Raw genomic sequence first — 10437 nt, 5'->3', positions numbered from 1 at the left:
ACTGATCAAAGCATTGAATATTAATGCTTTCTGACTGATTGTACCGCCATGAATTTTAACTCAGCATATCTATACGACTACAAAATTTTGCTGCTCATACATATTGTTTATATGCACGAAGGTACATAATTGATCATACTATTTGTTCATATGCACTCAATTTTGTAACTATGTTTCATTTGCAAATGAAACGAGTCACAATGTTTGTACTAGGCTCCAACACCAATTTCTCCCATGCTTCATTGGCATCTCCACTACATTGAAGGAATACCTCTGTGGCGTTCAACTGATGGATCCGCCACCCGAATTCCTCCCTCCTCCTCAAAATCTTTTCAACTTGACGGCAAGCTAATTTGCAAGTGTTCCTCTTAATTTTATCAATAGCTGCCTTAAGAAGCTTAGCCCTAGTTTCACCATCGACAAGACCCTCACTCCTGAAGAACTCATCCATCTCGGGGACCCCAATCACGCCTAATCCCATAATCATAGTCGCGAATTTTTGGGTCAAAAAATGCCTTACCCTCCTCCACCAACCCGCTATCCACCATCTGATCAACCCTTTTCGACACGTACGAATGCAAGACCGGGATCGCCACATCCATCCAAAGAAAACAACACTCGTACTTGGAGGGAAACTCAGTGTTGTCACTGACAAGTCCCTGTATGAAGGAATTAGACCCTCCCGCAATGATTGGCAACCGATTCTTTTGAACGATGGCATCAGCAGCCAGCAATGCATGATGCACAAAATCATGTAAAGTGAAATCCATCTCCGGATCAATGATACCGAGCAAATGGTGTGGCACGCCGCGTTATTCCTCATTTCTCACCTTATTGGTAACTATGTCTAGGCCCTTGTAGACCTGAATTTTGTCCGAGTTGATGACCTCTGGCCCGAAACGGGTGGCCAGGTCTATCGCCAGGCGCGATTTGCCTGTGCTAGTGGCACCCAATACCACCACCACCTTATCCTTTCCTTGGTGCTTGTTCATCATGCCCCGAACTGAAAAGTTCATCATGCTAGATTGTGCTGGCTTCCAGGCGGAGACCGACATTCTAATTGGTAATTACTTTTACTTTTTTTAACACCTGTCAATTACGTCACAGAAATAAAAAAGGAAAAAGTGCACGTGTTAGAATACTCTCAAACAAAACAAACAAAACATGTACTAAATACAATCTACTATTTTAGAACATCTATCTATCGTAGAGTGACAAGCAGTTCTCAATTCTTGGATTAATTTCTCTTCTTCAAAAGGATTTATTTGAAGAAAAACTTCAAACATTTGTGGGCTCTAGAGAGAATCTCGAACAAGTTCAATTGATGTGAAAGAAATTACCTAGACAATTGTTTGAAACGTGAAGAAACATAGGATGTGTAGGGGGGTATTTATACATACATACGTACACATAATGTGGAATAAATCAAGCCATTCATAACTTCACCCCTATCTCTATCCACTTACAATGTAACAATTCAAATAAATCATGAGCAAGGAGTCTGTCCAAATTACTGTATCTTTTACTATATTTACGAAATAGGAAATGAATCATTAATTATTGCTAAGCTGTCGTAAAAAGATAATACAAATACTAATCATAATGAAGATGTCAAAATCTACACCGTGCAGGTACCATAAGAGTTGCAATAAATTCATCGATAATTATTTTTTGTAAAAAAATTATTCTTGGGATGTATAATGAGTAATGTTACTATATTGAATGAGAAAAAAAATTATGAATAATTAAATTATCCACTTACAATGTAACAATTCAAATAAATCATGAGCAAGGAGTCTGTCCAAATTACTGTATTTTTTACTATATTTACGAAATAGGAAAAGAATCATTAATTATTGCTAAGCTGTCGTAAAAAGATAATACAAATACTAATCATAATGAAGATGTCAAAATCTACACCGTGCAGGTACCATAAGAGTTGCAATAAATTCATCGTTAATTATTTTTTGTAAAAAAATTATTCTTGGGATGTATAATGAGTAATGTTACTATATTGAAGGAGAAAAAAAATTATGAATAATTAAATGTTAATGATGAAGTACTTAGTGATTATCCATATCTTACGTAGGATTTGCTTTTGAGTAAAATCGAGTGAGTTTACTAAATTGAATTTTGAATCCGGAAAAGTATTCTCATTAATTCGTCAACCTACTATATATGTGAAAACATAGATTATAATGACAAAATCTATATTAATTGAACGTTAATAAATGTGGTCTACAGATTTAATTCCTTATTTAGATTTACTGAAATTTAATTGGAGCAAATTCTGAATGTTAATTATACTTTTCTTGTAATTGTTACTATATAAAATTGATTCATGTATTGGGACATCTTTTGGTCCAAGATTAATATGAAAGTAATTAAGTTGCACTATCTATCCGTTGAGGATACTGATTGCATCCATTTAATATATTTTTTTTTGTTTTAGTTTTGTAATAACGTTGTTGTATGCAGTAGAAAATTAGTTTTCTGAATTATTTTACATGAATTCTTCATTATATGTTGCAGGAACTAATCACACAACTTATTCGTCGTTAATATTCAACAATATTGCAATGATTGATACGCTTTTATAGATATCATAACCGTTAACATGCGATCATTCGTGTTAGTAGTCTTGTATTAATATATTCACATTGTACATTTATTCATCAATCTCAAATTTAATCGCAAACAATTTGATTTAATTTATCCCTATGCACATCAACAAGAAGTACATATAATCCTATTTGTGACTAGTTAAAACTTGCCGATACATTTTGTACGATCAACAAAAGATGTAATCGCTATACAAACTAAATTAATACTCACTTCCATATGAGTATGATCAATGAAGGATGTAATCCGTACTCAAACTAAATCAATACTTACTTCCATATGATTCTTCTACATATATACGAACAAAATTTACTATCTCTGCTTATACCAATTGAAATAGTGTTCGAGCAGTTAGTATAAATTACTAAAATTATCAAAATTATAAATTTTGTTCATACATATGTTGAAGCATCATATTGAAGTAAGTATAAATTTAGTTTGTGTTCGGATTACCTCCTTCGTTGATCATACTCATATGGAAGTGAGTATTAATTTAGTTTGAGTAGTGTAGAGTGGAAATCACTAGAAAATACTATCCAACTATTACCAAAATTGGAGTACGAAATTTCTTATGATTATAACAGCCCAATATACAACTTAAATGATAATATCAAATGAAAGAAATAATGAAATAATTAAATCAAAAAGTATAGTGATTAACTGGCTCAGAGTAGCCAAATCCAATATCTCGATAAAGGAATATGGTCGGAAGGCACCGTTTCCACTATGAACCGGCTCACGGTAACTCCACAAACAAAGAAACCGACTACAACTCCGATCACTTAGATCTCAGTATCACACGGTCCCAAAGACCCCAATTAAATATTTCACAAAGAACTTTTGTGTATGGTGAAGGAGATAAACAGCTTGATTCATGTTTAAGCCAAAAGGGAAAATCCCCTATTTAAAGGGGTGAAAACTGTGGTAGATAAGAAAAACCTTGGTACCTTTCCTAAAACCATTAGATTGGTCTAGGAAAGTTGCCATGGCTTCCAGAGAAGAGAGGGAAGAAAATCACAGAGAGGATTTGGAGAGGAGAGGACATAGACGATGCAGAAAAAACAAAGAAGAAGGAATGTGAAATTTAGGGTTAAAGATGTGATATAAGTAGGTAGATAGGATGACTCGGGTTACCGGGTCGGTTGTGGGCTGCCAAGTGGGTCAGGTAATTGGGCTGACAAGGTCATTGGGCTACAGATTTTAACAAGTAGGGATTACATTTTTTGTTGATCATACTAAATGTATCGACACGTTTTAACTAGTTATAAATAGGATTGTATGTATTTCTTGTTGATCATGACAATCGCATGGACATGAGTTTAAATTGGTATAAATAGGATTACATATATATTTCGTTGATCAAAACATTAAATATTCATGCTTTCATACTAATTGTACCATTATAAAGTTTAACTCAGTATGTCAGTAGGACCACATAATTTTGTTGATCGTACTAATTGTTCATATGGAGGAAGGTACACATATATTTTGTTAGTAAAATCATCACATCATTCTTGTACCCTAATTGTACGGACATTGGTTTTAGACTGGATCAACATAATAAAATCTTTGGTAGACCACAGTAATTGCGAGTACACGATTTTTCACTTGATGATCATACTAAATACACGGAACATGAATTTTTACTTGGTATAATTAAGATCGCACAAGACTATATTATACTTTATTGATACAAACATCATTAATATATTCACATTTATAATTAAGATAATTTCGAACTATTCTTGATCATATGGATTGTACTGACATAAGCTTTAAATTGATATGAGTAGGATTATATTTCAAAATAATTTTATAAACAAAGTTTAATTTGGTAACTAGGACTAAATATTTCATTGATGGAAGCACCATAAATGTACATATATGAGTTTTATTAACTTAGATAAATGTTACAAGAATTAATCACACATCTTATTCCTCGTTCGTATTCAATAATATAGTGATGATTAATACGCTTCTATAGATATCATAAATGTAAACATGTTATCGCAATTCGTGTTAGTCATGTTATACTAATATAATCGTATTACACATTTATTCATCAACCTCAAATCAAATCATGAATAATTTGATTTAATTCTCAACTTTATTCAAGAACTCCGGATACATATGTGTGCATATATATCCACCTGCAGTCCTATAGTGTATTTTTACTTATATTTTATTGATAACACTAAATGTTTTAATAATATAATTTTGAAAATTTTAGTCTTGTAAAAACTAATTTTCATAATTTGTGTAGCATAAGAAATCACACCGCCTCATAAATTACAAGACAGAAACTGTATTTTTATACCTATACAAGTAAGTAGGATTTAACATTTAAATGATCACACTAACTGCTCGAACACTAGTTTAATTAGTATAAGTAGAGATAATAAATTTTGTTCGTACGTATGTAGAAGCATAATATTGAAGTAAGTATTAATTTAGTTTGATTACGGATTACATCCTTTGTTGATCACGCTCATATGGAAGTGAGTATTAATTTAGTTCGAGTAGGGATTACATCTTTTATTGATCGTACTAAATGATTCGACAAGTTTTAACTAGATGCAAATATGATTATATATATTACTTGTTGATAAAGCTTATCACACGGACAAGAGTTTGAATTGGTATAAATTGGATTACATATATATTTCACTGATCAAAGCATTGAATATTAATGCTTTCTGACTGATTGTACCGCCATGAATTTTAACTCAGCATATCTGTACGACTACAAAATTTTGCTGCTCATACATATTGTTTATATGCACGAAGGTACATAATTGATCATACTAATTGTTCATATGCACTCAATTTTGTATCTATGTTTCATTTGCAAATGAAACGAGCCACAATGTTCAACGAAAGATAAATTAATACTCACTTCCATATGAGTATGATCAACGAAGGATGAAATCCGTAATCAAACTAAATTAATACTTACTTCCATATGATTCTTCTACATATATACGAACAAAATTTATTATCTCTACTTATACCAATTAAAATAGTGTTCGAGCAGTTAGCATAAATTAGTAAAATTATCGAATTATAAATTTTGTTCATACATATGTTCAGGCATCATATTGAAGTAAGTATAAATTTAGTTTGTGTACGGATTACCTCCTTCATTGATCATACTCATATGAAAGTGAGTATTAATTTAGTTTGAGTAGTGTAGACTGGAAATCACCAGAAAATACTATCTAACTAGTACAAAAATTGGAGTATGAAATTCCTTAAAATTATTACAGGCCAATATACAACTTAAATAATAATAACAAATAAAAGAAATAATTAAATAGTTAAATCAAAAAGTATAGTGATTAACAGGCTCAGAGTAGCCAGATAGAATATCTCGATTAAGGAATATGGTCACAAGGCACCTTTACACTATGGTCAGTGTAAAGGTATCTACACAATCAAAGAAACCGACTACAACTCCAATTACTCAGATCTCAGTATCACATGGTCATAAAGACCCCGATTAAATACTTCACAAACAACTTTTGTGAATGGTGAAGGAGATAAACAGCTTGATTCATGTTTTAGCTGAAAGAGAGAATCTCCTGTTTAAAGGGGTGAAAACTGTGGTAGATAAGGAAAACCTTGGTGGCTTTCCTAAAATCATAAGATTGGTCTAGGAAAGTGGCCATGGATTCTGGAGAAGAGAAGGAAGAAAATCACATAGAGTATTTGGAGAGGAGAGGACGTAGACGATGCAGAAAAAATAGACAAGAGGGAAAGTGAGATTTACGGTTAAGGATGTGATATAAGTAGGTAGATAGGATGAGTTGGGTTACTGGGTCGGTTGTGGACTGCCAAGTGGGTCAGGTAATTAGGCTGACAAGGTCGGTGTTTTAATAAGTTATTGGGCTATAAAATTTAACAAGAAGGGATTACAAATTTTGTTGATCATACTAAATGTATCGACACGTTTTAACTAGTTGCAACTAGGATTATATATATTTCTTGTGATCAAAGCATTGAATATTCATGATTTCATATATATTTCGTTGATCAAAGCATTGATTGTACCGCCATAAATTTTAACTCAGTATATCAGTAGGACTACATAATTTTGTTGATCGTACTAATTGTTCATATGGAGGAAGGTACACATATATTTTATTAGTAAAAGCATCACATCATTCTTGTACCTTAATTGTACGGACATTGGTTTTAGACTATCTACTATTTTAGAATATCTATCTGTCATAGAATGAGAAGCCCTTCTCAATTCTTGGATTAATTTCTCTTCTTCAAAAGGATTTGTTTGAAGAAAAACTTCAAACATTTGTGGGCTCTAGAGAGAATCACGAACAACTTTCATTGATGTGAAAGAAATTACCTAGACAATTGTTTGAAACATGAAGAAACATAGGATGTGTAGGGGGATATTTATACATACATACGTACACACAATGTGGAACAAATCAATCCATTCATAACTTCACCCCTGTCCCTATCCACTTACTATATAACAATTCAAATAAATCATGAGCATGGTTCTGTCCAAATTACTGTATTTTTTTACTGTATTTACGAAATAGGAAAAGAATCATTAATTATTGCGAAGCTGTTGTAAAAAGATAATACGAATACTAATCATAATTAAGATGTCAAAATCTACACCGTGCAGGTACCATAAGAGATTCAATAAATCCATCGATAATTATTTTTTAAAAAAACAATTATTCTTGGGATGTATAATGAGTAATTTTACTATATCGAATGACAAAAAAATTATGAGAAATTAAAAGATAATGTTGTAGTACTTAGTGATTATCCATATCTTATGTAGGATTTGCTTTTGAGTAAAGTCGAGTGAGTTTACAAAATTGAATTTTGAATCCGAAAAATTATTCTCATTAATTCATCAACCTACTATATATGAAAAAACATATATTATAATGACAAAATCTATATTAATTGATCGTTAATAAATGTGGTCTACAGATTTTATCTCTTATTTAGATTTACTGAAATTTAATTGGACCAAATTCTAAATGTTAATTGTACTATTCTTGTGATTCATGTATTTGGACATTTTGTGGTCCATGATTAATATGAAAGTAATTAAAATGCACTATCCATCCGTTGATGATACTGATTGCATCCATTTATTTTATTTTATTTTGTTTTACTTTTGTAATAACGCTATTGTATGCAGTAGTAAATTAGTTTCCTTAATTATTTTACATGAATTCTTCATTATATGTTACAGGAATTAATCACACAATTTATTCCTCGTTAGTATTCAAGAATATAGCAATGATTAATACGCTTTTACAGATATCCTAAACGTTAACATGCGATCAATATTCTTTTTAGTCATCTTATATTAATATATTTGCATTATACATTTATTCATCAATCTCAAATGCAATCGCGAACAATTTGATTTAATTTATCCCTGTGCACATCGACAAGAAATATATATAATCCTATTTGGGACTAGTTAAAACTTGCCGATACATTAAGTAGGATCAACAAAGATGTAATCCCTACTCAAACTAAATTGATACTCACTTCCATATGAGTATGATCAACGAAGGATGTAATCTGTACTCAAACTAAATTAATACTTACTTCCATATGATACTTCTACATATGTATGAACAAAATTTATTATCTCTACTTATACTAATTAAACTAGTGTTTGAGTGCGGATTACATCCTTCATAGATTATACTCATATGGAAGTGAGTATTAATTTAGTTTGAGTAGGGATTACATCTATTGTTGATCGTAGTGAATGTATCGGCAAGTTTTAACTAGTTCCAAATAGGATTATATATATTTCTTGGTGATCATGCTAATCGCACGAACAGGAGTTTTAATTGGTATGAATAGGATTACATATATATTTCGTTGATCAAAGCAGTGAATATTAATGCTTTCATACTAATTGTACCACCATGAATTTTAACTCTGTATATCAGTAGGACTACATAATTTAATTGATCATACTAATTGTTCATATGCATGAAGGTACATATATATTTTGTTAGTAAAAGCATCACATAATGCTTGTACACTAATTTTACGGATATTGGTTTTAGACTGGATCAACATAATAACTTCTTTGGTCGACCACAGTAATTGCACGTACACGATTTTTCACTTTATGCTCATAATAAATACACGGGACATGAATTTTTACTTTGTATAGATTCGATCGCACAAGATAATATTATACTTTATTGATACAAACATCAACAATAAATTCACATTTATAATTAAGATAAGTTTCATCTACACTTGATCATATTAAAATTGTACTGACATGAACTTTAAATTGATATGAATTGTATTATATTTCACAATAATTCTAGAAACAAAGTTTTAATTGGTAACTAGGACTAAATATTTCGTTGATCGAATCACCATAAATATATCATAAATATTAACATGCGATCAGAATTCATGTTCGTCGTCTTATACTAATATATGCGTGTTATAAATTTATTCATCAACCTCAAAGGCAATCGCAAACAATTTGGTTTAATTTTCAACTTTATTGAAGAACTCCTGATATATGTGTACATATATACACACGTATACACCCATAGTATTATACTTATATTTTATTGATAACACTAATTATTTTAGTAATTTTAATTCTATAATTTTATAATTTTGATGATTTTAGTCTTTTAAAAACTAATTTTCATAATTTGTGTAGGATAAAAAATGACACACCCTCATAAATTACAAGACAGAAACTATATTTTTATCCCTATACACATAAGTATGATTTAACATTTTAATGATCACACTAATTGCTTGAACACGAATTTAATTGGTATAAGTAGAGATAATAAATTTTGTTCGTAAATATGTAGAAGAATCATTAATATATACTTAATTGATATAAACATCATTAACATATTCACAATTATAATTAAGATAATTTGCAACTATTCTTGATCATATTAATTGCACTGACATGAGCTTTAAATTAACATGAGTTGGATTATATTTCACAATACGCTTCTATAGATATCATAAATGTTAACATACGATCACAATTCGTGTTAGTCGTCTTATACAATATTATACATTTATTCATCAACCTCAAATGCTATCGCGAATAATTTGATTTAATTTTCAACTTTATACAAGAACTCCGGATATATATGTATACATATATACACACCTACACACCCATAGTAGTTTTACTTATATTTTATTGATACCACTAATTTTTTTAGTAAATTTAATTCTATAATTTTATAATTTTGATATTTTTGGCTGTGTAAAAACTAATTTCATAATTCATGTAGGATAAAAAATGACACTCCCTCATAAATTACAAGACAAAAACTGTTTTTTTATCTCTATAAACATAAGTAGGATTTAACATTTTAATGATCACAGTAACTTCTCGAACACAAGTTTAATTGGTATAAATAGAGATAATAAATTTTGTTCGTACATATTCAGATGCGTCATATCAAAGTAAGAATTAATTTAGTTTGAGTACGGATTACATCCTTCGTTCATCGTACTAAATGTATCGGCAAGTTTTAACTAGTTGCAAATAGGATTATATATGTTTCTTGTTGATCAGGCTAATCGCACGGACATGAGTTTTAATTGGTATAAATAGGATTACATATATATTTCGTTGATCAAAGTATTGAATATTAATGCTTTCATACTAATTATACCGCCATGAAATTTAACTCAGTATATCATTAGGACTACATAATTTGTTAGTAAAAGCATCAATAATGCTTGTACACTAATTGTATGGACATTGGTTTTAGACTGGATCAACATAATAACTTCTTATGT

General features: G+C 30.5%; 1 pseudogene; it reads right to left on the bottom strand.

Annotated features, from left to right (window-relative positions):
* Positions 1-175: 175 nt before the first annotated feature.
* On the bottom strand, positions 176-1055 carry LOC105179179 (annotated as a pseudogene).
* Positions 1056-10437: the final 9382 nt, after the last annotated feature.

This window comes from Sesamum indicum, unplaced genomic scaffold (genome assembly GCF_000512975.1).
Source record: "Sesamum indicum cultivar Zhongzhi No. 13 unplaced genomic scaffold, S_indicum_v1.0 scaffold00125, whole genome shotgun sequence".
Lineage (NCBI taxonomy): Eukaryota > Viridiplantae > Streptophyta > Magnoliopsida > Lamiales > Pedaliaceae > Sesamum > Sesamum indicum.
The sequence above is the reverse complement of the archived record's forward strand: the minus strand, read 5'-3'. Positions and strand labels throughout refer to the sequence as shown.